Source organism: Microtus oregoni, unplaced genomic scaffold (assembly GCF_018167655.1).
Source record: "Microtus oregoni isolate MIOR12 unplaced genomic scaffold, Mior012 000001F_ref0000356, whole genome shotgun sequence".
In the NCBI taxonomy this organism is placed as follows: domain Eukaryota; kingdom Metazoa; phylum Chordata; class Mammalia; order Rodentia; family Cricetidae; genus Microtus; species Microtus oregoni.
Window position 1 is genome coordinate 3,286,596 of NW_024543060.1, and position 27,584 is coordinate 3,314,179.

General features: G+C 44.9%; 1 long non-coding RNA gene across 1 annotated transcript in view; it reads right to left on the reverse strand.

Moving 5' to 3' along the window:
* Window positions 1-9,241: 9,241 nt before the first annotated feature.
* Window positions 9,242-27,584, reverse strand: part of LOC121462742 — a 28,247-nt gene continuing 9,904 nt past the window's right edge. The window contains exons 2-4 of the long non-coding RNA XR_005976364.1: window positions 21,196-21,559; window positions 13,190-13,434; window positions 9,242-9,589 (exon numbers count right to left, since the gene is read on the reverse strand). This is a non-coding gene — a long non-coding RNA (uncharacterized LOC121462742). The remainder of the gene's footprint in view (window positions 9,590-13,189; window positions 13,435-21,195; window positions 21,560-27,584) is intronic.

The window sequence follows — 27,584 nt, forward strand, 5'->3', positions numbered from 1 at the left end:
TTTTGTCTTGAAACAGGATTTGTTATGTGTGGTAGCTCACACCTTTAATTCCAGTACTTCAGAGGCAGAGGCTAGCAGATCTCTGTGATCAAGGCTAGCCTGGTCTACAGAGTGAGTTTCAGGACCGCTAGGACTACACAGTGAGACTCCGTCTCAAAACCAAGCAAAACCAAACCAAAGGGAACAGGGTTTCTCTAAGTGGCCCGGACTATTTCCAGATTTGCAATTCTCTGCATCTGGGTCCTAAGAGCTCAGAATACAAATGTCTGCCACCTGACCCCGCCTGATGAATATTACTGGCTTGCAATTATTTATACATCCTGGATACTAACTGTAAGATATACAGTTTGAAAATATTTTCTCCTTGTGGGTTGCTACTGTACTCTGTTGATGAATATTATATTTGCATTTTTACACCATCTAACTTTTTATCTGTCTGCTTATTTGTTGGCTGTTTTTTGTGTGATAATCAATAAATCACTTCTTTGCCATGTGCATGTTGTTTTCTTGTAAGAGGTCTATAGTCTTAGATGATATATTCAGGTCCCTGAGTCACTCTGAATTAAATTGAGGGTGTGGATCCGTCCAGTTTCATTCTTCACATGTGGATATCCAATTATCCTGCACCATTGGCTGAAGACAAAGTCTTTTTCTTTTTCTTTTCTTTTTTTTCTTTGAGTGGTCTTGGGACATTTGTGAAATCACCGACCAACACAGAGATATTTCTTTCTGGGAACCCCATCCTCTTTTGTATCCACATTGTTTTGATAACTGTCTTTGCAGTGACTGTTGATATCAGGCAAAGTGAAATCTTCAACTTGGTTATATGATTGCTTGTCTATTTGGGTCCCTGAGGTTCTTTATGGATTTGGGGGTGGGTTTTTTTAATTTCTGAAACATAAGTTATTAGATTTTTTTTGTAGAGATCTAATTTAGTCTTTAGGTTTCTATGAGCAGTGTTGACATCTTACCAATAGGCTTCAGCCCCATAGAAACAGGCATCGTTTCACCCATGTGCATCTTCTGTATTTCTTTCAAGAATACATCTTAGCAACAATGAGGACCCTAAGAGAGACATACATAGATCTAATCTACATGGGAAGTAGAAAAAGACAAGATCTCCTGAGTAAATTGGGAGCATGGGGACCTTGGGAGAGGGTTGAAGGGGAGGGGAGAGGCAGGAAGGGGAGCAGAGAAAAATGTAGAGCTCAGTAAAAATCAATTTAAAAAAGGAAAAGAAAAGAATGCTTCTTAGTTTTCAGGGAGCAAGTTTGTGCCTCATTAGTTAGCTTCTCTCTTACTTTATTCTTTGTGATTCTGTTCTGAATGACACTTGATTTTTATCTCCTTTGCAGATCTTTCAATACAATTATCTAAAGTTTGGGGTGTTGATCTTATATCCTGTAACTTTGGTGACTTATTGGTTCTAACACACTGCTTTTGTTGTTGCCGTTGTTAGGTCGTTAGGGTTTCCTATATAGAATATTACAACATTTGTAAACAGAGATAAGTAGGAAGTTCTCTTCATGACGCAGCCATCTCGTCAAACTCTCCTCGTCTTTACCTTCAGCATGTTATCACAGCTCATTTCTAATCTATTTAAATACAAAAGTTAGAATCAGTTTGCTGAGGGAGAAAAACCCCAAGTGTAAAGCATTCCTAAACATGGGCTAAAAAGAAAACAGGCAGCCCTGAGTTCATGGAGTTGGATCCTCTTCTCAGCAAACAGGAATTCCTGAAACATTTCCCGAGAGAACACAATTATTAACACATAAAAAAAAATGCCAAAGTGAAGTGTATAGATCTGCGAAGCGCAAGTCTAAAATGCAAAAATCATTTGGAACTTTCGAGATCAGAAGACTTTTCACGAGCACGAGTTTGCTGGCATTATATAGAAGAGCTCACACGTGTCAAATGTTAGAGGAAAGCGGCCTCCATCAGCTGAATACCATGTTTGGCACACTTGGCTGCCTGTTGTGTAAGGGGCAGAACCTGTAGCTCTGCCCCCTCTTTCTCTCTCCTCTGCTTTAAAGCAATGGCCAATGGCACAAATGTATGCAGGCTGCACACACACCAGTAAGAATTCTGTTAGTATTTTAAATTTTCTTTTTCATTTGCACATGTGTGTCTGTGTGTGCTGTTGTCTGTGTGCAGATGCCCATGAAGGGCAGAAGTAGGCATAGGATGCCTTAGAGCTGGGGTTACAGGTGATTGTGAGCTTCTGGGAACAGAACTCTGGTACTCTGGAAGAGCAGTACGCACTCTTAAAACACCGAGCCATCTCTCCAATCCCAGGATTACTTTAATTGAAATGATCAGCCTTGAAGTTGGCTTGTTTGTTGTGGTGTAGGATAAGGGTGCAGAAGCCGGAAATGGAAGTCAGCCAGGTCCTCCGTGCACAAAAGTGTGCTTTAGGATTTTGAGCTTGTGTTTTACAAACTGTGATTTCTAGAAAGCTCACATTCCAGGCTGGTGTTTGGCGCCTTCTGGTGGGAAGTTTGAACATACACAGCTCAGATAACTGTCTAAATTAGTAATGATTTATTGCATTATTTACTAAATACCAGGCATTGAACTAAATAAGACCTTTGTGTGGCATTTTCTCTTCTTTATAAACACCTGATAGCTAGATGTCGGGCTCCAAAGTTACAGATCACAGAACTAGCACAGAGAGAAAATAGACCGTAGCTACACAGCTGGCAAGTGACGAAGATTGAGAGATGTTCTTGTCCCCTTGGGTTCCCCCCTTCCACTCACCAGGTCAGACCTGGGGGCTTGAGGGACTCCTCCCCTCCTCTGGTTTACTGTCTCTAGTAATTAACCCACCCTATGAAGGGCAGTCCTTCCAGAATCAGTAGGTCCCCAACTGTCAAAGCTCACACTTATGGAAAGTAGAAAACATAATTAATGTACTGTCTAATAATTTACATATTCAACTACAGATTATTTGTTTTAATATACCTTCTCATATTTCCCATTTAAACCATGGGTAAGGCACGAGCACTTGTGGCTCTTCCACAAAGCCGAAGTTCAATTCCAAGCACCCACCTGGTAGCTTAAAACTCTCTGTAACTCCAGTCCTAAGGGATCCAACACTCTCTTTTGGCCTCCAAAGGCACCAGACATACATGCAGATAAAACACCCATACACATTTAAATAGATAAATTGAAATTAACAAAAAAGAACCCATTGTGGTTAGGAATCACGACAGTCAGCAGCAGGAGCAGCAGGACTGGTCGCTGGCACAGGAAACGGAGAGCTCATACAAGCTCTCATTACATGACAAGCAGGAAACAGGAGACTAACTAGAAATGCATGGGGCTTTTAGTCTCAATGCCTGCGCAGTATTGAACTTCCTCCAGGAAGGCTGTACTACCCAAACCTGTCAAACATGACCACCAAATGGGAACCAAGTATTCAAATACCCTAGACTATGGGGGACATTTCTCACTCAGACCACTATAGCAAGCCACTCTCAGCAGGGACATCTTACACTTGCATTTCTTTTGTGTCTAACACGCTCCCGCCAGGACACGGCAACGATTTTCAGGACCAGCCATAGTAGTCCATTTGAGGAACACTGGTAAGATTCTTCATCAGTGCAGCCCAGATGTTCAGAACCAGATTATCTGGGTTAGTGTTTTATTTACAGGGACATCTTGACACTCTTCAGAGGTCTGTTGGTAGATATGAGAGCTGGAGGACACCAGAACAGGTCACACACACGGGACTGACCCAGGTTCTGAAGGTTTTCCAACATTCTGCGGGACGCTCTGAGACGAGCTGTGGTGGGATTCTGGCTTCAGAGATGCTGCTTTGGTGGCTTCCTGTGCCACAATTAGCAACTGTTTTGACATTACATTGACTTAAGTCCTGGATGGCCTGTAAGAACACCCGGCTTGCTTATTTCCTCTACAATCTATATTTCACGTTGGTATCTTACCTTTCCTCAGATTCAAGGAGTTTCCTCTTTTCCCTGCTATGTAAGTCATTGGGTTCTCTTAGTAAACACTAGGTTTTATCCCTTTGCCCAGCTGTTCCTCTGCTTCTTTAGTGTTGGTCTCTGTTTTAGACAGGGGTCTCTAGAGGAGCAGAATTTATAGATATGAATGGAAGGTCCAAGAATCCACTAGCTGCTCAATCCACAAAGCTGAATGTCTTTGGTATTTCCGAGACATAGGCTCTAAAGCATGAAGGAATAGATGTGTTAGCAAAGCGAGGGCAAGCAGGCAACCAGCAAAAGCTTCTTTCTTTCATGTCTTTTATATAGGTTACCAGCAGAAGATGTGGTCAAATTAGATGTGGGTTTTCACTTGAAAGATGTAGACCGGTGTTTCTCAACCTGTGGGTCTTGACCCCATGGCAAAGCTTTATCTCCAAAAATGTTCACATTATGATTCATAGCAGTAGTAAATTTATAGCTATGAGGTAGCAACACAAATAATTTTATGGCTGGGGGGGGGGGGGTCACCACAACATGAGGAACTGTATTAAAAGGTCACAGAATCAGGAAGGTTGAGAACCACTGCTCTAGATTAAAGGTATGTCTTCCCACCTCAAAGATTTGGATTAGAAGTGGATCTTCCCACTTAAAATGATTCAGTTAAGCAAAACTTCCTCAATGATGTGCCCAGCCATTTTGGAGTTTTTAATTCTGGATGTAGCCAAGTTGATAATCAAGAATAGTTATCACAGTCTCTCTAGAAAATGGCCCCTGATTTCCCGAATTCTCTTGTTCAGTGTTATTGATTATAAATGGGCTCAAGAACTATCTCCTTATAGTCTATGATTTAATTCTGGCTGTTTAAAAACATATCTGCTACATGACCATGGGCAGAGGTGCATGCCTTTAACCAAGAACTTCAGAAACAAAGGCAGGCAGATGTCTATGAGTTCAAGACTAACCTGGCCAACATAGTGAGTCCCAGGCCAGCCAGGACTATATTGTGTGACCCTGTCTAAAAACAAACAACAAATTAAAAGCAAACTATACTTAGAGCTCAGAAGAGTGCTTAGTCAGCAAAGTGCTCAACACACAAGTGTAAGGACCTGAGTTCGATCCCCAAACCCACAGGAAAGTTGGGTTTCACGGAGTGGGCAAAGAGAGGGACACCTCTAATGCCAGCACTGGAAAGGTAGAGATAAGAAGATCCCTAGGTTTTTCTGGCTAACCAGAAAGAGACCCTGTCTCAAAGATATAAGAGGGCAAGCAACTGAGGGGACACCTGATGTCAGTCACCTTCCTGCCTTCATGTACACACACACACACACACACACACACACACACACACACACAAATCATGCAAATAAATAAATGAACATGTAAAAACATACTAGAAAATTGGAGATTATAGTGAGGCTACCAGATCAGTGACTGTCCTTGAAAGAGCCTTTGTTATCGCAATCTACAGGAGGAGGTTGGCACAATGTCACGAGACAGAGGGAGGGAAGGGACTTGGGTCCAAGGCTTTCACTATGGTTTCTATGGGGAGAAATTGGGAAGGCGAGATGCTTGTTCAGAGTCTGCTAGTGTAGATACTGTTAACAGGCTCTGAGGCTTGGGGACTGCCACCAGTTGAATGGTCCCTGGTCTTAGATGGTCAGGACAAATGCACAGTGGCCTAGGGATGGTTGGAGTGTGGGTGGTTTGTAAATGAAAAGTTAGCTTGGTTCTTCGGTAACTGGCTTACTATGTCTAGAAATTGACCGAGTCAGTGAAGGATGTTCCTCCAGGGTCAGGAGGTCCCCTGTTGTCAAAGTGCTAACTCACTGGAAGCAGAAGACAGGGTGAACAGACTTCTCAAGTGTTTACATATTCAAATGCATATGATTTCATTACAGTCTACTGTCATTTCAATTTTCCATTAAGTCTCAGGTCAGGCATTAGAGTGGTCTGATGTTGTTGCTGCTGTTATTTTGAAACAAGGTCCTACTCTGCAGTCTAGATGGTCTTGGAATTCACCCTGCAGCCCAAGCTGACCTTGAACTCCAGGCAAACCATTTGCCTCACTCTCCTGAGAGCTGTCTTCCGGCCAAAGAGGTAGGTATTTTAAAACTATTCCTTGGTGGTTTTCATTCTAGACTAGTGAAGTGAGAGGGTTTGCAAATGTCTATTCCAGAGGGACACATAGCAGCTGGTAAGACAAAAGTCACTGATGTTTCACAGAAGAGGCAAACAAAAGCCCACTGACTCCCCCGACCTTCCCAGAGCCACACAGTCCAGGGTAGCGAAAGGATTGCATTCATGGCTGGATCCAGGCCCAACCAACAGGTACCTCCAGACTTTCTCTGGCACCAGGTAGCCTGTTTCCTTGGTTGAGTAGAAACTTGAGTAGTGTGAACCAAAGTGTCCGTCAGTGACTCCCAGGCAGATGCCCACATGTGAAAGCAACAACACACCGACAGGCAAATGTGTGTTCCATCTCTCAGGAAAATGGGGGATGCAGAATATGGTTATTCCACTCCCATGCACCCCTGAGTTGCTCTGGCCTCCTTAGCTTCTTTGTGAAGGGCAGAGGTTTTCTCTCTATACTTCCATATCTTCTAAGACCTCACCTTCTCCATGAAGCTCGACCCAACAGCGAGATCATCATTTTGTCTCCAGGATTTTTCCAGTGCCTGCAGTCACCCTGATGGGGGTGCTTCTCAAGCCTCCATGGGTGGGACACTCCCCTGTGGCCTCTGGAAAATCAGACTTGGAGCTTCCAGCAAGCCCCTGGGCAATGCTGAACGGGACTCTGAGATAGAAGTGATCATCTCCTTCTGTTTTCTGTTGTTAATAAGCTCAATGCCTCAGCCTGGGACAGTTATAGATAAAAAGGTGGGGTTACTTTAGCATAGGGCTATGCTTCACAGAGGAGGAGTTCTATCCAATGACAGACCAGAGTCCTGGGGTGGGGCAGGTCATCATGTGATTAGACCCGAAGGCTGCACCAGAGACTGGCCTAAGTGGCTTCACTTTGAGATATCCATCAATCTGATGGGGCCCAGACATGTCTGACCTTTGACATTACAACCCAATGTTGTCATCTACAAAGTTCAAGCCTCCAAATTACTCAACAGTTGTAGAAAGAGCGGCGGGCTGTGTCCCGCCACCCGGCTAGCTTTACACCCGAAATAATTACATGGAAACTGTATTCTTTTAAACGTTGCTTGGCCCATTAGCTCTAGCCTCTTACTGGCTAATTCTCACATCTCGATTAACCCATTTCTAATAATATGTGTAGCACCAGGAGGAGGTGGCTTACCGGGAAGGATCTTAACCTGCGTCCATTTTGGAGAGGAGAGCTATATAGTCTGCCTAACTTCCCTTCTTCCCAGCATTCTCTTCTGTCTACTCTGCCTACCTATGTTCTGACCTATCAGGCCAAGCAGTTTTCTTTATTAATTAACCAATGAAAACAACAGGTAGAAAGAAGACCCACCTACATCAAACAGTCACGAAAAACAACAAGCAAACATCAAAACCCCTCAAAATCATTTGAAGTTTATAATTTTACAGCATTAAAAGCTACTCTGGGTGAGGCCAGCCTGGTCTACAAGAGCTGGTTCCAGGACAGGCTCCAAAACTACAGAGAAACCCAATCTTGAAAAACAAAACAAAACAAATCAAAAAAGCTGCTCTGGGTGAGCATGGCCCACCCATTCATCTCTTTAAAGGTTCTCCCCTTTTCCTGGATCTTAATGGGGTTAAATTTTATCATTCAATTTGGAGAAGATAAAACATCCTAAACTGTAACCCTAGGGGGTTGCAAGTCAGTCTTACCACCATAGGGTAGCCTCAGAAAAACACCACATCCAGCCCTTCCCAGCCCACCCTCTCCTCATCTAACCTTTCAAAGCAGAGCCCCAGGATTGGACTTTCTAGGAGCAGGCCACACAACAATAACAAACAGCCAAACTGGCAGACTACAGGTCTCCAAAGCAGCACCATAGTGATGTGTTTTCACACTTCAGACCCATTCCAAGGACCGTCCCATCTCACACAATTACAGGACCACAGCAGATGGGGACACAATCTAAGCTAATCTTAGATGTTAGAATCTTCTTTCTGTGTGCTTTTATATCTCATAAGATGATCACAGGAGGTGCCAGAAACCCAACTTGAGACATTTTACTGAGACACGATTTAAACAACCAGGAATCTCACCTAAGATACAAAATCTGTATCTGCATAATTATGTGTCCCATTTTCCCTGGATCTGCCTCTGTGTCTCAAGTCATCTTGACCCTCAGCCCCAGGTAAGAAGTGATTGGTGTCATCTCTGAGTTGGGGGTGGTGGCACAGGTCTGTGATCCCAGCACCGGGAAGCTGAGGGAGCAGGTTGGGAGCTCAAGATCAGCCTGGGTGGTTTGGGGAGAACCTTCTTACAGACAAGCACATGAGAAAGCAGATGAACAGAAAGCTCTCTACCCCAATTCCACAGATGTGGGGATTAATAATGAAAGGGAAATGCTGAGCAGGAACGCCTGTCCGAGCTACAGAAGCACTCATACGATCTCCAAAGAGCTCAGCCACACATGTGTTTCAACCAATGTCACCAAGAACCCTCTCTGCAGCCCAGATGGAAGGCCTCTGGTAGACCATCAGTGCTTCTGGGGGCCAATCTTGGGAATACCTCTCTGATGGGGACAAAAGTTCCATGAAGCAAATTTTTCTTTCCTACGTTACATACCATGAGTCCAGAGTGATACTGTGTCTTCGGGCATGCCTTAGGCCATTTTCTGTTGTCATAATCAAACACTGGAGGCTGGGTAGTTCATGAGACAGTCTTTCTTTCCTTCTGTCTTTCTCCCACCCCCATAATGCAGGAGAGCAGAGGAGCCAGGAGGAAAATGTTCACAAGAAGTCACCTTCACACAGAGGAACAAAGTGAGAGAGGGTGCCAGGTTTGCCCAGGTTTTACCTGTTCTCCAGGTAGCTAACCTACTCCTTATGGTGCTGCACTAATCCCTCTCTGGGAGTGAAGCGCTGTGGTTTAACTGCGTTTTGAAGGTTTTACCACCTCCCAACACTCTGACACAGGGTGCAGACCTCTGATACATAGATTTTGGAAACAAACTATATGCAAATGATAGGAATCTATGAAGAGTAGAGTGCCTTTGAATTCAATGCAAGTATTCTCTTTTGTCTCTGGCAGAACTTAACTCAGGAATTAGGATGTGGGCCGCTCAGATGCACTTAACACTTTCCGGAGTCAGTAGCCTCTGGGTTCTTACCTCATGGATTCAAATGATGAAACTCATGAGCAACAGGAGGGTGTGCTTAGAAAGTTTTCTTGAAGGTTCACAGATGGGAGAGTAAGAGAAGGAAGCCAGCGTCTTATATTGCAGAAACAGGTTTCCAATGATGCGATTCCATAAACATCTCATCTCAGGGCTTTTAAAAGTTATCCAGAAACTGGCTGGGGTGAGGTATGGGGAGAAAGATACAATGGGCAGTCCCACTGACCCAACTGTGGGGTGTCCATGTGCTTCCTCTCTGTTTCCATCATGTTCTCTTGGGTAGAAAGAGCGGAAAAATCCTGGGGGTTGGTAGATGGTTAATCTAGCCAAAATGATGAGCTTGGGGTTCATTGAGAGATCTTGCTAAAAAAAAAATAAGGTGCAGAGATAAATGAGATGAGACAGTGATTTTAGCCTTTGACCTCCAAACCTGTCAGTATGGGTGAAGACACCTACACCCAAACATCCATACACTGCAAGGGGGGGTGGGTGAGGGAACCCACACTCACGTGTCCATACACCCCATGAGGGGAGAGAGAGAGAAAGAGAAAAGGAGGGAGGGAGGGAAGAAGGAAGAGAGAGAAAGGGAAGGAGAGAGGGAGAGAAAGAGAAGGAGAGAGGGAGGAAGGAAGAGGGAGAAAAAGGGAGGGAGAGAGGGAAAGAGGGAAGGAAGGAAAGGGAAGAGGGAGGGAGGAAGGGACAGAGAGAGAGAGAGAGACCCTTGACCCTAGTCTTGCTTGGAGGAGACAAAGTAGATATTGTCAGCAAGCCCCCAGTGCTGGTCCCCGGGCAATCACTAATACAGGCTTCACACTTGAAGAAAGACACCAACAAGGCAAAAGTGTGAAGCCTCCGTTGTCTTCCTGGGAATTTTCTCCACCGTTCTAGCAGAGACTGAGTGCATATGTGCTTTCAGAGCACATGTAGGACTTTTGGTGCATCAGACGGACATCTGTTCAATGCTCTTAAGCACCTGCCAACCAGGCAGCTTCAGAAGCATGCATTAGATAAGCAAGGACTTTTTTTTTCCTCATTGCAAATCACGTCGTTAGAACAGTACAGATCCTTGCTGGAGCTGGGATCTGCTGGCTGAGCTCCCCAGAAGGCTGCTCGCCGAGGCAAACATTCTGTTGGGGCCTTTTAGACAACAGATTCATGTGCTCATTGTTTCACACCGTGTTTTTAAATTGTTCTCTTCAGTTGGAAATGAATTTTCACCTAAAGGATGGAGGTGTAGACTGGTTTCAGTACCCAAGTAACATTAACATATGTGCCATGTTTGAAGCCCACGCTCCACTCCTGGTCTCTCTTTTTCTTATTTTTTTCTCCTTCTTTTTCTTTTCATTTTCTACATCTTTTTTTTTATCTCCAAGTGGGGGGGGGGAATTGCAAAAGTGAACTTTATCTGCACAGTGTCCATGTAATGCCCTCCCTTCATCTGGGCTGCTTCAGATACCATTCTTTTTTTCTTTTTTTTTTTTTTTTCTTTTTTGGCTTTTCAAGACAGGATTTCTCTGTAGCTTTGGAGCCTGTCCTGGAACTAGCTCTTTAGACCAGGCTGGCCTCTAACTCACAGAGATCTGCCTGCCTCTGCCTCCTGAGTGCTGGGATTAAAGGCGTGCACCACCACTGCCCGGCTCGCTAAATTATTCTTGAACTGCAAGAGCATCCACAAGATCATCCGGCTCATACCTGTGTCTGCCTGCCGTTCTCACTGCTTGCCTCTCTCTGCCCCTCCCCTCTCCCGCCTGGACCATCACAACAACAACACCTTCTCCAAACTGCCTAGCAACCTCAGGGCCTTTTAGCCCATTACTCACTCCTCAATCACAAACATCACTCTTCCTTCTCTGTGTGGCCAAGTCCCAGCCTCTCCTTGAGATGCGGCTGAAGCATTGCTTATGTTGGCACCACCCCAGTCCCCCCCTCGCTGAAGCTGGCCTCCTTCTCCGAGGCTCACTCTGCTCCCTGACTTGTGCTCCTGGTGGCTCTCAGACCTGCTGTCCTCCTTGCTTGAGAAGAACATAATCACAATGCATGTGCTCGTGCAAGTCCAGCCTCTTGTCCTGCAGCATTATGCACATGAAAATTATCCACGTTGCTATGCATGGCTATATCCGCTCATTTTCATTGCTCCATGGTACAGCAGTTCTCAGCCTTCCCAACACGGTGACACTTGGACACAGTTCCTCATGTTGTGGTGACCCCAACCACAAAATTAACTCGTTGCCATTTCATAACCATAATTTAGCTACTGTTATGAATCGAAATGTAAATATCTGACATGCAGGATATCTGATCTGCAGCCCCAAAGGAGTCGTGACCCACCATTGCTCTAGCAGCTCCTGGAAGTACGTTTCCCTGTGTATCTTCTTCTGGCTCTTGTGGACGGTGTAGCTACAGACATTCTTACGAACAGCTCTTGGTGACTATGTGTCTATTTTGAATGTGGACTACACGTGCAGCTTGGAAGTACTGGACAGTAGTGTAGCACAGCGTCACGGCTACACACATTCTTACACCCACGTACGAGAATTCTAGGTCTCAGTTCTTAATATTTCCTTTGTAATTTTAGCCACCATGATTGGCATGAGGCTAGACCCCATTTTGGCTTTCACTTGCATTTCCCTGCTGACCAAGGGATTTTATCACCTTCCCACGGGCTTGTTTTCTGTGCAATGTCCCTCTGGAGACGACACAGTCTTTTGTTTGTTTCCCTATTGAAAAAATGTCTTTTGAAAGCATAGGCTTGTAGGAAATTATTCATGTATTCTTGATGAAAGACTTCCGGGATATTCATTTTCCAAATCACTTCTCTCATTCTACGGGTCATACAGGATTCTTTCAAAAATTTTAGATTTGCTTATTTTATGTATTTGATTGTTTTTGCCTGCATGTATGTCTGTGCATCATGTGTGTGCCTGGTGCCTGTGGAGGTCAGAAGAGGGTGGTGGATTCCTTGGAACTGGAATCATGGATGGCTGTGAACCACATCATGGGTGCTAAGAATTGAACCTGGGTCCTCTACAAGAGCAGCCAGTGCTCCTAATTGCTGAGCTATCTTCATCACCCCAATTTTTATTCTTTTAATAATGCCATTTGATGAGTAGACATTTTTAATTTTAGTGTATTATGCCCAACTGTTGTAATAAGGGCGGCGGGGCTGCGTCCCCAGCACCCCGGCTGCCTGGCTAGCTTATGCCCGAAATAACAACACACAAACTGTATTCATTTAATCACTGCTTGGCCCATTTCTATCTAGCCTCTTCTAGGCTAATTCTCACATATTAATTTAGCCCATTTCTAATCATCTGTGTAGCGCCCCTAGGTGCGCTTACCAGGAAGATTCTAGCCTATGTCCATCCTGGGTCAGAGCTTCATCCCGTGCGTCTGCCTGGGAGCTGGGAGCATGGCATCTCTCTGAGGCGTCTGCTCCCGAGAGGAGAGCTGTGGAGTCTGAGCTCACTTCCTCTTCCTCCCAGCGTTCTGTTCTGTTTACTCCTCCCACCTATCTTCTAACCAATGAGGGCCAAGCAGTCTCTTTTTATTTAACCAATGACCTTCCTCCATCATCCAACATTGATTACATTGAATGCAATGTATCTAAAATGTGTCAATTTCTTGTGCATTCTGCACAATTGTTTTGTGAATGCTGTTGTTTTAATATTCAAAAAATTATTTTTCTCTATTTAAGGTCATAAAGCTATACTGTTTTTTCTCTGCTGTCTTTGTTGTATTGCTCTTCATACTAGGAGTGCAGTCCATCTGGTGTGACAGCCTTGTTCACTGTGAGGTGGGGATCATGGTTTCCTTTTCCCGATGTGATAATGTAGCTCTTCTAGCAAAATCTCCAGAAAAAAGAACCCTCTTCACAGCCTGTATGCTCAAGGCTTTGACTACTATATATCTGTCAATACAATTATGATTTTTATCCCTAATTCCAGAGGTGGTTCACACACTTACTTTGCACCTGTTTGGGGCACTCTTATCATCACTCCCATTTCACAGGAGAAACATGCAAGGCAAACAGAGATTAAGGCACTTGACCGGCTCACAGACAGCTCATCGCAGGGTGACTCAGACTGGACACCAGGAAGCCTCGCCTTGCAGCCTCTATATTCTTCTTGTCCTTACAGTCTGCTGCTTCTCACTAGCACGCTTCATGGGAGTGTTCATTTTGGTGATGTTCTGTAGGCTGGTTCGTGACTCTGGTGGGAGAAATATAGAAAGACACTCATCAGGGAGCACTCAGTGGTGGGTTGCTAAAATAGAGCAACAGTGGTGGAAAGAAGATGTGGATTTGACCAGCATCGCTGAACTGAGAGAGCAGACTTAGTGATACACCCCAGTGAGAGTCCAAGCAAAGAGGCGACACCGAGGGCTGTGAACGCATCCGCAGGGAGGGCAAGGAATGCATCTCCTGGATAAAGCTCACATCTCGCCTTCCCATTCCTTTCTTGCCCAACCTTACCATCCATTTCTCTTCCTCTCCCCTTACTTTATCCCTTATTCACATTAAGTGTTACCAATGCAAGGCTTCTCCAGTATCACTCTCTAGCACCAAGAGACTCATGCAAAACAGTTTGGCTCCAAGAGGAATTCTGGTGCCCAGTGTCAGAAGTCTGTTTATTGCCCCATCAAAGGACTTTAGCTTTTCCCGAGTCATCGAGTCATATATTCAGCTGCAAGGTGTTTCTCTCCACCATGAAGCCTCCCCCTGATGTCCTTGGCTCTCATCTCGTGTTGACTACATTTTGGTTCATAAACTAAATCATGGTGCAGCCCTCCCAACTACTAGCATGGGTCAGCTGCCCCTTGAGGAACCAGTAGCAAGTAGGGGTCCTACAGGTCTCTCTCTAAAGATCCTTTAAGTTGGCTTTCAGTGAGGTCAAGTTGTCTTCTTGGATGCCTTTACATGCTCAGCCTCTGCTCCAGATGGTTGGAAGAAAGTGGTTCTCATGCCGTGCTGAGAAGTGATGTTGTCGTGGGTTGGGGGAATGCCACTGTCTGGTTCTCTCCCTCTGGGGCAGGGGTGCATCTCCAATCCATCGAGGCACCAGTTGATATAAGGGCTTCACATTGTTGTCCATCCTCTCAGCAGTCCTGTGAGTCCCCATCGTCTCCGTTTTACAGGGAGGACACTGCAACTCAGCACGATCCGTTTGCTGGGTTTCACAGCCAGTACTCTGCCATTGACTCACTCCCTCATTTATGTTCCACCGTATGCTTGGCACTATTCTAGGCACCAGTAGGCGGCAGAGCAAGGATATGAACTTAGAACACTGAGCTCATGCTCTCAGCCACGTGGACGTATGTCTTCCTAAAACCCATGGTGATAGCTTCATAGACGCCAGGGCTGAGTGTGGCAGGGGCAGAGGAAACAGGAAGGCAGGAGGATCCCTGGAACTTTATCTTGTCCTGTTTCTTTCCTGTATAACCTCAGGCTTTTTAATCTGTTTGTGTTCCCATCCCCAGAACTTTCTCTCTACACCTGACCACCAGAAAACTTACCACATTTCTGTTTAGCCAGCACCCCAGACTTAAGCACTCATCACTCTCAACTTGGTTTAGCCTCTTTGTCTTCTTTCCCCTTGACTAAATCCCTAGGAAAAGAGACTATGTTGTTAAACTCAGGGCCCAGAAGAGTCTCGCCTTGCTGTGCTCAGCTTGTGTATCTGCCTGGGCTCTCCTTTCCTGTTGTACAGCTAGCTCTCCCCAGGTCCCCAGTGCAGGCATTCTTGCCTTCATTTGTTTGCTCATGGTTCCGGGTGTCGATGATAACATACACCTGTAAGTCCCTTCCTGAAGAACCTACTCTGGCCGCTTTGGGGATAACCTCACCAAGAACCAGTCATATCTCAGTATCTACCTTAGTCTCTGTCCAGACTTGCATCTGCTGACTCACCTGCAGGACCCTTCTAGGGGTGCAACAGTAGATGACCAAGAATATGTCCCCTGACTTCTGATGTTCCTAACACACTCCCCATGCCTCTCCCCCTCCTGTGTATGGTGCATTCAGGTGAACATGCACATATGTGCATTTGCATGTGGGGGGCTGGTGGTCATTACTGGTATTTTCCTCAGTCACTTTCCACCTTATTTTCTGAGACAAGGTCTCTCACTGAGCAGGAAGATCACCAGTTCAGATAGGGTGGCCAGCCTGCCAAACAAGTTCTGTTGTTACCTCCCAAGCTCTGGGAATATAGTTATTTGCCACAGTGCCTGGCATATGCTGTGGGTGCTGGGGAATCTGAATTCAGGTCTTTATGTGTATACAGCAAACTCCTTCCTGACTGATTTCTCTAGGTCCTATGACTTATTTTTATTATTTTTAATGTGTGTGTGTGTGTGTGTGTGTGTGTGTGTGTGTGTGTGTGTGTAGGGTGTGTAGGCTATGATTGCAATTGCCAATACCTGAGGTGTCTGGAGGCACTGGATCCCCCTGAACCTAGAGTTACAGACACCTGTAAGTTACCTAATGTGGGTACTGAAAACCGAACTCAGGTGCTCTGGAAGAGAAGTATCTGTTCTTCGGTGCTAAGCCATCCCTCCAGTTCCCATCTCTTATTATTTTGATATAGGGTCTCACTGTGTAGCCAAGACTACCCTGGAATTTGCTAAGTAGCCCAGACTGGCCTCAGATTCCCAATCCTCCTGCCACAGCCTCCTGAGTGTTGGGATTACAGGTGTATGCAACCATGCCTGGCACAGAAGTAATATTTCTGAAAGCAAGTGCCTTTGCACCAAGCTATGAGCAGCATTCTGCTTAGCTCTCTGTGCACTAAGAATGGAAATCTTAGCCAAAGGGCGACGGTAAACGGTATAAGTTGAGAAGGCAAAATTTCCCTTAGTCTTTTCAGCAGCACAATTGCAGCAGGCACTATTTTAAACTCTCTGATAATTTGATCTTAATTATATGGTGTGCAGAGGCACTAATAAGTTTACCAATCTGCCAGCAACACTAAACACACATGTCTTAGAAAATGCTACCCTTCTTTCTGCTTATTACAGGACTGGGAACTTGGGTAATTGTGAATAATTAAGAGGGAGTGACCAAATGGTGATTCGCAGGAAGTCTCCAGAGATATCAACAGAAGCAGGGAACCTGCAGGGTGGGCAAGGATCCTCTGAAGGCTGTGGGGGCTGAGACTGTAGGCATTCATCCTTCCGAGCTGAATGGGAAGCAGAAAAAAGTACAACAGGATGGCCAAGAGATGGCTTCTTATCCATCAAGAAGTCCAGTGAAAGTTTTGATGGTGTGTGACTCTAATCTTAGTCAAGAGACTGAAGCAGGAAGATCTCAGGCAAGGCCAATCTGGGATGGATGGATAGATAGATAGATAGATAGATAGATAGATAGATAGATAGATCGAACAATAGGAGGCTTCTGTTCCCAGTGCCTATGCCACAGTGGTGCAGAATTACATGAGCCCTGGGTTCCCACCATCTGAACAGCTCACAGCATGGTTCTGCCATTCAATAGCTGAATGCCACCGTCAAGTTACTGTGGGTGTTCCTTGGCTGCTTTACTGCAGAATGTGGCAAATCCCTGCCTGGCAGGAGTCATACTTATATCTACAAACATATGTGAAGTCCCAGAAGACATCTCCACACACACACACACACACACACAGTGGGGATGCAATTTCTGGTCTTTCATTTCTTTCCCTGCCTTTTTTACTTAAAAAAAAAAAACTATTTGAATTTGTGTGTTCTGATCTTAGCCGTCCCAACTCTCCCTCCAGCTCCCTTTGGACTCCCCTTCATCATCCCATCACTTCTCCTCCTCCTCTTCCAGTAAGTCTACCGTACACAGCCATATGTGCATAGATATGGCACCACCCTGAAGCCAGTGACAATCTACCAGTGGCCATACACACTCAAGGAAAAATGACCCTCTCTCAGTAGCCATCAACTGCCAATGGCCTCTCAGGTGGGGTGGGGCCTTATGAATCCCATCTCCATCTGTGCTGGAGTTTTGACCAGGTAGCCATATCTGATACGAGTTCTCGAGTGCAACAGCCGATCATGCCCAGAAGACAGACTTCGCATCATCCCCTCGTCTTCTGACGCATATATTTTTCTGCCTCTTCTGTAATGTTTCCTGAATGTGTGTGTGTATGTGTGTGTATGTGTGTGTGTGATATAGGTGTCGCATTTAGGGATGAACTCACACACTCACACAATCTCAGTTTTCAGCACTTTGACCAGAAATGAATTTCTATATTAACTATGTCCCCTGCAACAATATCTCTGACCAAGGTTGAAAACACCATTACTCTATAGCTAGAAAAATATATTTAGAAGGCAGTTTGATATTATGACCATTCCTCGATAGAGCCTGTGACCTCCCAGTTATGAGTTTTTGACCAGGTTCACATTGCTAGACACAAATTCCCTCTTGTGAAACAGGTTTCAGATCCAAGTAGAAAGTGGTTGGTTATCCCCAGAACCATTATGCCATTACTCTACCAGTAGGCAGATTTTGCCTGGCATGTTGGCATTGCAGCATGCTGGGTAAAGCTATTGCTGTCTCTTGTCCCCCAGCAGAAGTTCCCATGAGACCTAGACAGCAGGGAGGGACCCTCCTCTTGTCTTTGTAAGTGGATAAGCCGTGTTTACTGAGGTCATGACTGGTACAGTTTCTGATTCTCAGAAGTGTCTTGATCAATATTGGTCCAAGGAAGGAACATATAAAATATTCTGTTTCCTACTTCATGAACAATTTTGAGAACAGAGAGGCTAAATAACTTGGCTAAAGCACCCAGCAAGTAGGAGGCAAGCTAGGCTTTAATCACGGCAGGGGCGGTGTAATGGCAGCATAGTCAAACTCAACATGACGGATCCGAGCTACAGTGTGGAGCTGGGCTCTGTGCCCTGATCTTTGTCCTGAAGTTTCAGTAATTAGCCAGAACATTTGTTTCCAGCAGGAAAAAAGAACACCCCGGCAGCTGAGGGAGTGTGAATGCCTGACTTCTGCCTAGCTTCTTCGGATAAAATAGAAACTTTGCTTCTTTGATATATGTGTTTAGGCAGATTAAATTCATGTTTGATTACAAACCCCAGGATAAAAGGAAAATAAATATGTTCATGCAGATGAGAGATTTCCAAAGGGAGGAGGGGGAAAACGTCCTCAGATAATCCAGTGGTAACTGCTGTCCATAGGGAGGGATACTGTGGGCTACCCAACCTGCTATGGCAGCCTGTACTGAGACCCTGCGCGAGGGACTCCAGGAGATCCAGGGAATGTCTACGGCTCCAGGCATACCACCCACAACCCTCCCATGCTGTTAAAATCCCATAAATTTTTCTGATCTTTTCCCTTGGCCCTTTATCTTACACATCAGCCTGTGTGCTGTATGTTCCCCTCCCTGAGCCTTTACTGCCTGAGACTCCAGCCTATTCCTTCTCAACCCACTGGGAAATAAAAATCAATTCAGAAGGACCCGTTGAAACTTAAATCCCCTTTTAGTCTCTTTGTAGCTCCTTGGCAGGAAATGGCCATTTCCCTTGCAACCCCAAAGCACTCGCTAGCTTTCTTGTTCTGTTCATCAAAATCCACTTTTTATTAAAAGAACCTGGAACCACACCATTTGCCTCCCTGCTTCAGGACTCTGAGCACTACACAAAAGTGTGTGGGAAAAAAATAGTTGATGAGAAGTCATTTAAGTGTCCAACACAGAAAGCCAACGAGAATCAGGTGTGGCATGTTCTAAAGTGTGGTTTTGTGACATCATTAAAGAGACGGCCTTCAGCTCTCAAAGACAGAAAGAACTGTTTAGCAGGGTGTGACCGTGTACACCCCTGTAACTCCAATACTCAGGAGGTGGGAATAGGAAGACCATGAGTTTAAAACCGTGTTTGGCCGTATAGTGAGCTCTTAGCCATCCTTGGCTGCATGAGACTCCATCTTAAAAAGCCAAAACAACAAAGCCAAAGCAAAAAATGGCTTAGCTTTCAACCTTCACACTTCTACTACCCTGGCAGAGCCACAGCTACCTACTAAAGTGTTCATCTGCTTTCATAAATTTCTCTGTCCTGCAGTGAGAGTGTGTGGGGCTGTTTGAGTCCAGTAGCCAGTAGGATTTTAGCACCAGCAATTCTGCTAAGACAGAATCAGGTGAGCCTGCTGATAACCTAGGGCTCCCTTTCTGTCTTGATGGAGCCAGGCAGGGGTCCAAGCAATGCAGCTACAGAAGACCATCTAGAAGCCTTAGTGGCACTGTGGAGAAGAGGCATGACTTAAAGGGGACAATGGAACATCCCTGTGTTGAGTTCCTGGGGCTTAAGTGAGGGCAACACCAAGTGTGGATGTTAGCACCTCCTTTCTAAGTCACGATGCCAATCAAATGAGTATCAGTGCTCATGTGTGGTGCTTAGCAGGGCAGGGCAGGGCACCCAGCACATAGCAGGTGCTTTATAAATGCTGGTTCTTGTCTTCCTTTCTATGTTCCCAGTGATGAACTTCCATTGTCCATCAGCAAGTTATACTACAGAGAGGAGCCCCAGAATGATAGAGAATTCAAAGCAGACCAACAAACCGGTGATGCTGCTCTAAGGGTGGTTCTAGTGGGCTGTCGTGGCAGTGGCTCCGAAAGACCAGCATGGACACAGAGACAGGGGAGCTGGGTTCGCTCCTGCAATGGGCACTTAGAAGCTGCTTTTGCTAAAAGAAAGCCAGTAGGTAACTAAAAGTAGGAGGAAATATGGACACCTCTGACTTCATTTTGTGTGTGTTTCTTTTACTTTGGGGGCGGGGTATCTGCTTATCTCTGCACACGAGCTGTGTCTGCTTAACCCATTTCACCTCTCTTCAAGTCTGAAGACACAGAGTTAAGTCATGGGACTAAAGCTGCAGTCCAAGGGGGATAGCAGAACCTCTCGGGAAAGATTTGGTCCATCATCCACAGTGGTGAGGCTGCCGCCTGGGGCGACTGTCTCCTGAGAGTCAGATTTATCCCCTCCCATGATGACAGAAATAGACCTTCTTGGAGAACCAGAACTGAGACACTGTCCACTAGAGCCACCACAACTTGGCCAGGACTGCTAATCATGTACACCTCAAGCCCTGGCCCAGTTTTCCCTCTGTCTGAAGTTAAACCCCATACCGGTAACCCAAGTCAGACCTGGGGGGGGGGGGTCACTGGACTTCTTTGTTCTTCTCTCCAGGGTGGCTGCTTTAGGTAGCTTTCCTCTCTGCTTTCGCCACCACTTTTCACTGTGATCAGCATTCTGGGCACCAGTGACCAAGCCTAGTAATTCAGGATTCCTGGAGCCTAGGCTTCTGCCATAGAAACCCCAGTTACACTCCTAATTTGGTAACTTGATTTTATATATATATATATATGTGTGTGTGTGTGTGTGTGTGTGTGTGTGTGTGTATCTCGCAAGGGATGGCCCCCAGGGTCTCACTCACACTAAGCAAGCACTCATCATTGAGCTACAAGCCAACCCTGTGGCTTTGGCTTCTGGTCTGTTCATCCACTCTCTAACAATTATAACAATGGTTATAATCAATCTATGCCCTTTTGGGGTAGAAGACACAGAGACACAGGGATCTGTGGACATCTGCCATAACACCGGGGCAGAGGTCTGGAGGGTTGTGTGGCAGGGCAAGAAGGTTGTGAAATGGGGTGAGATTTATAAGGCTGCAGAGAAGGGAAAGTGTCCCTTTTAATCCTATTTGTCCTATGGGAGTTTTCCAAGGCCAGACAAAGGAACTCCTGTCTAACCCCCGGTCTCACCCGCAGACTGTCCTGGGCAGTCTTTATGCTCCTTTTCTCTAGCTGTGCGCACTTGACTGCACAGATTTTAAAAAGGACAAAGGTTGCTTTAATGGTGTTAATGGGGGGTGATGAGCAAATCATAATCTTATAACCGAAATGGTTCACTCATTCGTGTGAGCTATTGAGAGCTAAATCTCTTCGGTAGGTGGAGAAGAAAAGGATTTGAAATTGCCTGCCACCCACCTCCTCCACAGGAGTCGGCTTGCATTAATGAGGGAACACACCGTGCGCGCGCTCTGCGCTCTCCGCCAAGAGGCTGCCTCGCTAATCGCAAACATTACTGTGACTCGTTAGGCAGGGCTGGAGAAACCGTGGGGGTGGGAGGCTGGCTGTTGCCTGCGGTGTTTTTCTTCTGGGGCTCCCAGTTGCCTCTGAAGCAAAACGTCTGCTGAGAAAGGACCCAAGATCAGAACGGTATTTCTGGATTCTTGTTCTTGCAAGCTCCTGGTCAACATGTGGCTCCTTGTTGTGGCTCCGTGTGCCCCACTGCCCACTTCTGAGAGTATCTGATGGCGAACACTTGAAGAATTTGCAAGTAAGTTAAAGCCTGTTGGGAAAGAAAAAGAAGTGGATGCCATAAGAATAGTAGGGCTTTAGGGATGGCTCAGTGGGCTAAAGCCCTTATCCCTAAGGCTCACAACCTGAGTTCAATCCCCAGGACCCACAAGGTGGAAGGGGAGGAATGAGTCCTGCAAGTTGTCCTCTAGCCTCCGCCATATCCCCTCTAAATAAACAATAAATGCAATACAAATATAATACAACCTTCAGGAGTCAGTTCTCACCAGCCCAGGACTCTTTTCCTTATTTGTACCAAGGCCAAGAGTATATCCAAAAAGATCCAGCCACACTTTGATAGCTCAAATCAAATCTTAGTGTGAGGTACTTCAATAACACACTGAGGAAACGGGTAATTCACATTAAAATAATAGAAATATCCATTATGTACAGTTGTTTTGAGCTGTTAAGTTGGAAGAAACAATAAAACCTGTTGAAGTGGGTGTGTAAATGCGGGGAATCAGATATTGCCTCCTTCTCTGATCTCTGCTAGAGAAGACTGAATGTTTAATAAAACACGGATACATTTTTTAAACAAAACACTTCTTTTTAAGGAGTCTTAATAATCACACTCTCTTAAAAAGTATTAACGGAGCCACAGACTGCTAAATTCAGTAATATTTAAGCTCATAAGGTTTTCAGTGTGAACATGCATAACCCGGATGGTGATTTTTGCAATCTTAAAATTTTGAAGCGCCTTGAAAATATAAAATAGTACAACACTAGGACCTGAGATTACAAGACACTGAAAGCAGTGTGTTATACCTTTTAAGAATTCTTTACATATCCTGAGAGTGTCTGGGGTGTCTGTATGTGAATTTGTGCTTAACAGTCACAGAAATAGAGGTTAACAGCAAAACTCCTAGTAAAAACGGAATAGACGGGTTTTACTGGTTTCTGTGTTTTCTGCTTTCTTCATCTACACATTGTCTTCTTCTTCCTGATAAGTGTGTGACTCCTGTAATGTTGTGTGTGTGTTTGAGCATATACACATGTGTGGCGACCAGAGGTTGACACTGGGATCTTCCTCAGTCATTCTCCACCTCCGTTTTTAATATAGCATCTCTCGCTCAACCTCTAACTCATCCATTCGGTAAGGCTGGTGGGCCAGCAAGCTCCAGGGATCCTCCTGTCTCACCTGCTCAGCTCTGAGATTATAGGCACATATAGCTATGACCAAATTTTCCATAGGGGCTGGGGTTCAAACTCAAGTCATCACGCTTATGTGACAAGCACTTCACTGGTAAAGTTATCTTCCCCGCCCCAATTTTCTTAAATCCATCAAGGTAGGTAAAGAATAATTCATTAGCTTACTACTTTCTATTTTCAAAGTCGAAGGCTATCCACAGTGGCTCTGGGGATTCCATTCTAGTTCTTACCCCAATCCTGGCAGAAGATCAAAAGTTCAAGACCAGCTTTAGTTATATATTGAATTCTAGACTAGCTTAAGCTAGATAAAACATTGTCTTAAATAAAAAAGAAACAAACAAATAAGTAAGTAAATAAAAAATAATATTGTTCTGGGCTGAATTAAAGCCTCCCAGATTCCTGAGTGTCAGTCCTACTCCTCAGCATTTCTGGTGACTCTGACTGGAGATGGGATTGTTGAAGGGCTAATTAAGGTTAAGTGGGATCATTAGGGTAGGGGTCCTAATCCAATACGAATGGTGTTCCTGTAAGAAGAGGTTATGATAGACTCATACAGAAGGAAGAACGTGGGATGGGTTCTTTAGTGCACAATTTTAATCTCGGCCTTTGGGAGGCAGAGGCAGGTGGATTTCTCGGAGTTCTTAGGGAGCAAGAAATACATAATGAGACCTTATCTCAAAGTACCAAACCAAACCAAGACCACACCCCCCAAAACAAAACAAAAGGAAAAAGACAAAACAGAGGGAAGACCGTATGAGCCCACAAGTTGAAGAAAAAAATCCACATGAGAAAGTAACTCTGCCATAACCTTGATCTTGAACTTCCAGCCTCCAGAATAGGGGGTAAGGAATTTCTGTTGCTACTCTCCAAGTTTATAGTATTTAATTCCTCACCATGTAGGTTCTGGTGATCAAAGTGCCTTTACCAGATGAGACGTCTCAATGTCCCAATACCTAGTAGATTTGTAAGGATCTGTTCTAATTAATATTACCTTTTTTTTTTATAAAAAAAAGTGCATCGCTTTTAAAACTAATTATTTTATAACTTGCAGTGGAGTTGTTTAAAAATCACCCAATGCATTTCTTACTTATTCCTATTATTATTATTACTATTATCATTATCCCCATCCCCATTTTTTTTTCAAGAGAGGGTTTCTCTTTGAAGCCTGTCCTGGAACTAGCTCTTGTAGACCAGGCTGGCCTCGAACTCACAGAGATCCTCCTGCCTCTGCCTCCCCAGTTCTGGGATTAAAGGTGTGCACCACCACTGCCCAGCTCCATCTCCATTTTTGAGACAGGGTCTTACTATGTTGCTCTGACAGACCTGAAACTCACTATGTAAGCCAGGCTGACCTTGATATATTTTGGCATTTTTGATACATGGTCTAGCTATGTAGCCCTGGTTGGCCTGGAACCGCTTATCCTTTCATGGAAGCTTTACTATCTAGACATTGTCTTGCACCTTCAAAGTTCCTTTGTGAAGTTCCATATACATATTCTGTAGGAAACTTTCACATATAAACTCCACTACAGAGCAAACTGAGGGGAGGAATTAGAAACCAAACCTCCTATTTTGTAACTGATTGAGCAGAGAGGAGGTAGAACAGACCACAGATACACAGTGAAAGCCATGGAAAAGGCTTTTTTGGATGTTTGCGATTTTATCAGCAGATGGCAAGTGTAATTTATTGTAGACAAACTAAGAATTAATTGCAGAGCAAGGAGGCCAGGCCTGTGATGTGTCTGGGCAGCAGATAATCCTCTAGCACACAGATCAAGAAGAAGATTTAGGGATTATTCCTGAAAAAGCATCAAAACTATCAATCTAGACTTAGACTCTGGAAACAAAGAGAAGCAGTGTTAACAAAGAGGGCCACAGAAAACTGGAGTTAAAGCCTGCTAATTTGCGAGTGTGTTTGGGGGCTACCTGGCAGTGCTGTTAGTGACTCTTCAGCAAAAAGAAATATTGGAAGAATGATCAGAACAAGAGCCAACTGTATTTGCCTATAGGGTCATTGAGGGCCATGTGGGGTGGTGGCAAGCTCTCCTGGTAAAACTTTTGGGTACAGTGGGACCGGGTTTGCAAGTGTGCTTGAAGGTTTTCACGTTCACACACACTTGCACGCATGTGCCTGCCTGTATAGGTCCGAGGTTTGCCTACCAATGCAGACCTACGATGCCAAATGTTTTGCTTGGTGCCTCTCTTCTGTTTCTTGCCTGGTCAGAGAGTCCTAGGAGGTAGAGCTGGATCTTATATACTCCTGCACTGCAGCAGGCTGTCTAGCAATGACTGCCCTGGCCCTGCTGTTGAGAATGCTAAAATAAAGGAGCCACTTAGCAATGACCCATGATGGCGATCCCTGACACTCAGTGCCACTACATCTAATGTTTAAAGGACCTGGTGGGTGAGCCCTAAATGTCAGTTCTGTGTGAACTCAGCCTCATTGTGCTTACCTGTGTAGGGGGTTTGTGAATTCTCTTTAGGTTTTATTTTCTGTACTGTGTGGGTATGTGTATGAGTACAGGGGGCGATTAGAGGAAACATTTCAGGCATCAGTGCTTTACAGCCACCTCGTGGGATCTGGGGCTCAGACTCAGGTAATCCCACAGGTATACAAGTACCTCTACCCTTTGCCAGCCCTAGAGTTTGTGAATTATTCTATCTGTTTCTGTTTTGAATGAGACTGCATTTTCTCTCTGCTCTCTCCAGACACTGGGCCTTTCTCCCTCTCAGGTCTTTTCCTTCCTTGTTTAGCCACTTTTTCCCCCCTGAAACATGGTCTCACATAGCCCAGGCTGACCTCAAACACCTTATATATGCAAGGATGATTTTGAGCTTCTGACCTCCCCCCCCCCCCTGCACCACTTTCGTTTCCCAAGTGCTTGATTTGCAGGCTTGCACGACTGACTCCTCCAGGCTCATGCAGTGCTAGATTGCTGGAGACTGAACCCATGACTTTATGAATTCTAGGCAATCTCTCTGCCAACTGATCTACACCCCCAGCTTCTTTGTTTAGTATATAGACAAGAACTTTCTCAGCTGGCTTTGTCTGGCATCTCTCATCCCAGTTTGCTCTCTGCTCTTGCCTTTTTCTCACTGTATTTGTACTGCAAAATAAGTAAATGAATGAATGAACAAAACATACAAAACACACACTGCTCTTGCATATGACCCCAGTTCAGTACCCAGCACCCTCATCAGGCAGCTCACAACTGCCTGTAACTCCAGCTCCAGGGGATCAGATATTCTCATCTGGATTTCATGGGTATCCTAGCAACATCACACACCCACACCCACATCCACACATCCACACACAAACACACACACAGAATTTTTTTTTAAAAGCTACATTAGGCTGATCCTAAAGTTTGTATATCAAATTCTGTATCATTAGATCTATACGAAAGTATCTATATAATATTTATATATAGAAATTATATAACATACTACAGTAAGTATCTGTGAACTCACGTCTCAGGAGCGAGAGTGCTGGAAATACTGTTAAAATGCCTGCCTATCGGTCAGTGTTCCCTTGAGGCTTGTAAATCCTGCTCTAGGAACATCAACATGGACATCCATTGAGACTGTGCGATGCTGGGGGTATACAAAGCGATGTGTCTGTAAGAATAAGAAACAAGCCTCGGTGTTGCTTCTTGTGCCTGCCACCTGCCTGTTCTGCTTCCCAGCTGCCACAGCTTTTGCACAGACCCCCTCTCCCCAAGAAGCACACCTCAACATAACAATGACCCCTTGTTTTTTCTATCTCCTTTCTCACCTAGCAGTTGGAAGAGGTTGGCAGTTAGAGCAGCAAAAGAGGCAGGAAAATGCTTAAATCAGCTAGAAACATGGTGTGAGTAAGTGCAGCTATTGCGTGACACCAATGCACTTAACGGAAGATGGGCAGCTGCCTGAGACCGGCCTCTTCATATCCATCCTTTACACCCACTGTACATGAGCTGAGGAACCTTACCCAAAATACTTGGGACCAGAAATGTTTGAATTTGGAGTTTAGGGGTTTTATTTTATTTTTTAAACAGTTTTCACAAGCTTTACTGGTTAAACATCCTTCATCTGAAAATATAAAATCAGAATAATCAGAGTGTGGTGGCACACATCTATGACCTCAGAACTCAGGAGGTAGAGGTGGGAGCAGCAGGAGCTCAAGATTATCCTCAGGGATGTACCAAGTTCAAGGCCAGCCTGGGACATGTAAGACCCTGTCTCAAAAAAATCAAAGCAAACCAAACCAAAGGAACAAGGTCCCAAATCTGAAACGCTCCAAAATCCAAAACATTTAGACCAATACACGAAACATTTCTGATTTAGTGACATTTTCTAAAGGATTTATTTGTATTAATTTTAAGTGTGTGTGTGTGTATATGTGTGCACGTGTGTGCATTAGTGCACGTGCAAATAGGAAGGAACACACGTGGGTATGTGCACATGAGTGCAGGTGCCTGGAGAGGCCAGAGGTGTCAGATTCCCCCGCAGCTAAAGTTATAGATGAAGCTACAGACACCTGTGAGCCTTCTGGTGTGGGTCTGGAAATTGAACCCTGGTCCTCTGGAAGAGCAGCAAGTGCTCTTAACTGCTGAACCACCTCTGCAGTCCCTGATTTGAAAGTATTTACAGTTGTTCTGTAATAGATTACTGCAAATCAAGAAGGTGAGTATAATGCACCTATTATTCTAGTTTCTGGGAGACAGCTCAGGCAGAGTGTGGCTGGGACCTCTGCCCAGTGACTCTCGCGGCTATGATAAAAGTGCTGCCAGGCTTGTATAGGCGTTATTGGAGAAGACTTCACTGCCATGGCAGAAGTCATTTCCTTGTGACTCTGTTACTGCAGGTCCTAGGTTTTTGTTGACTGC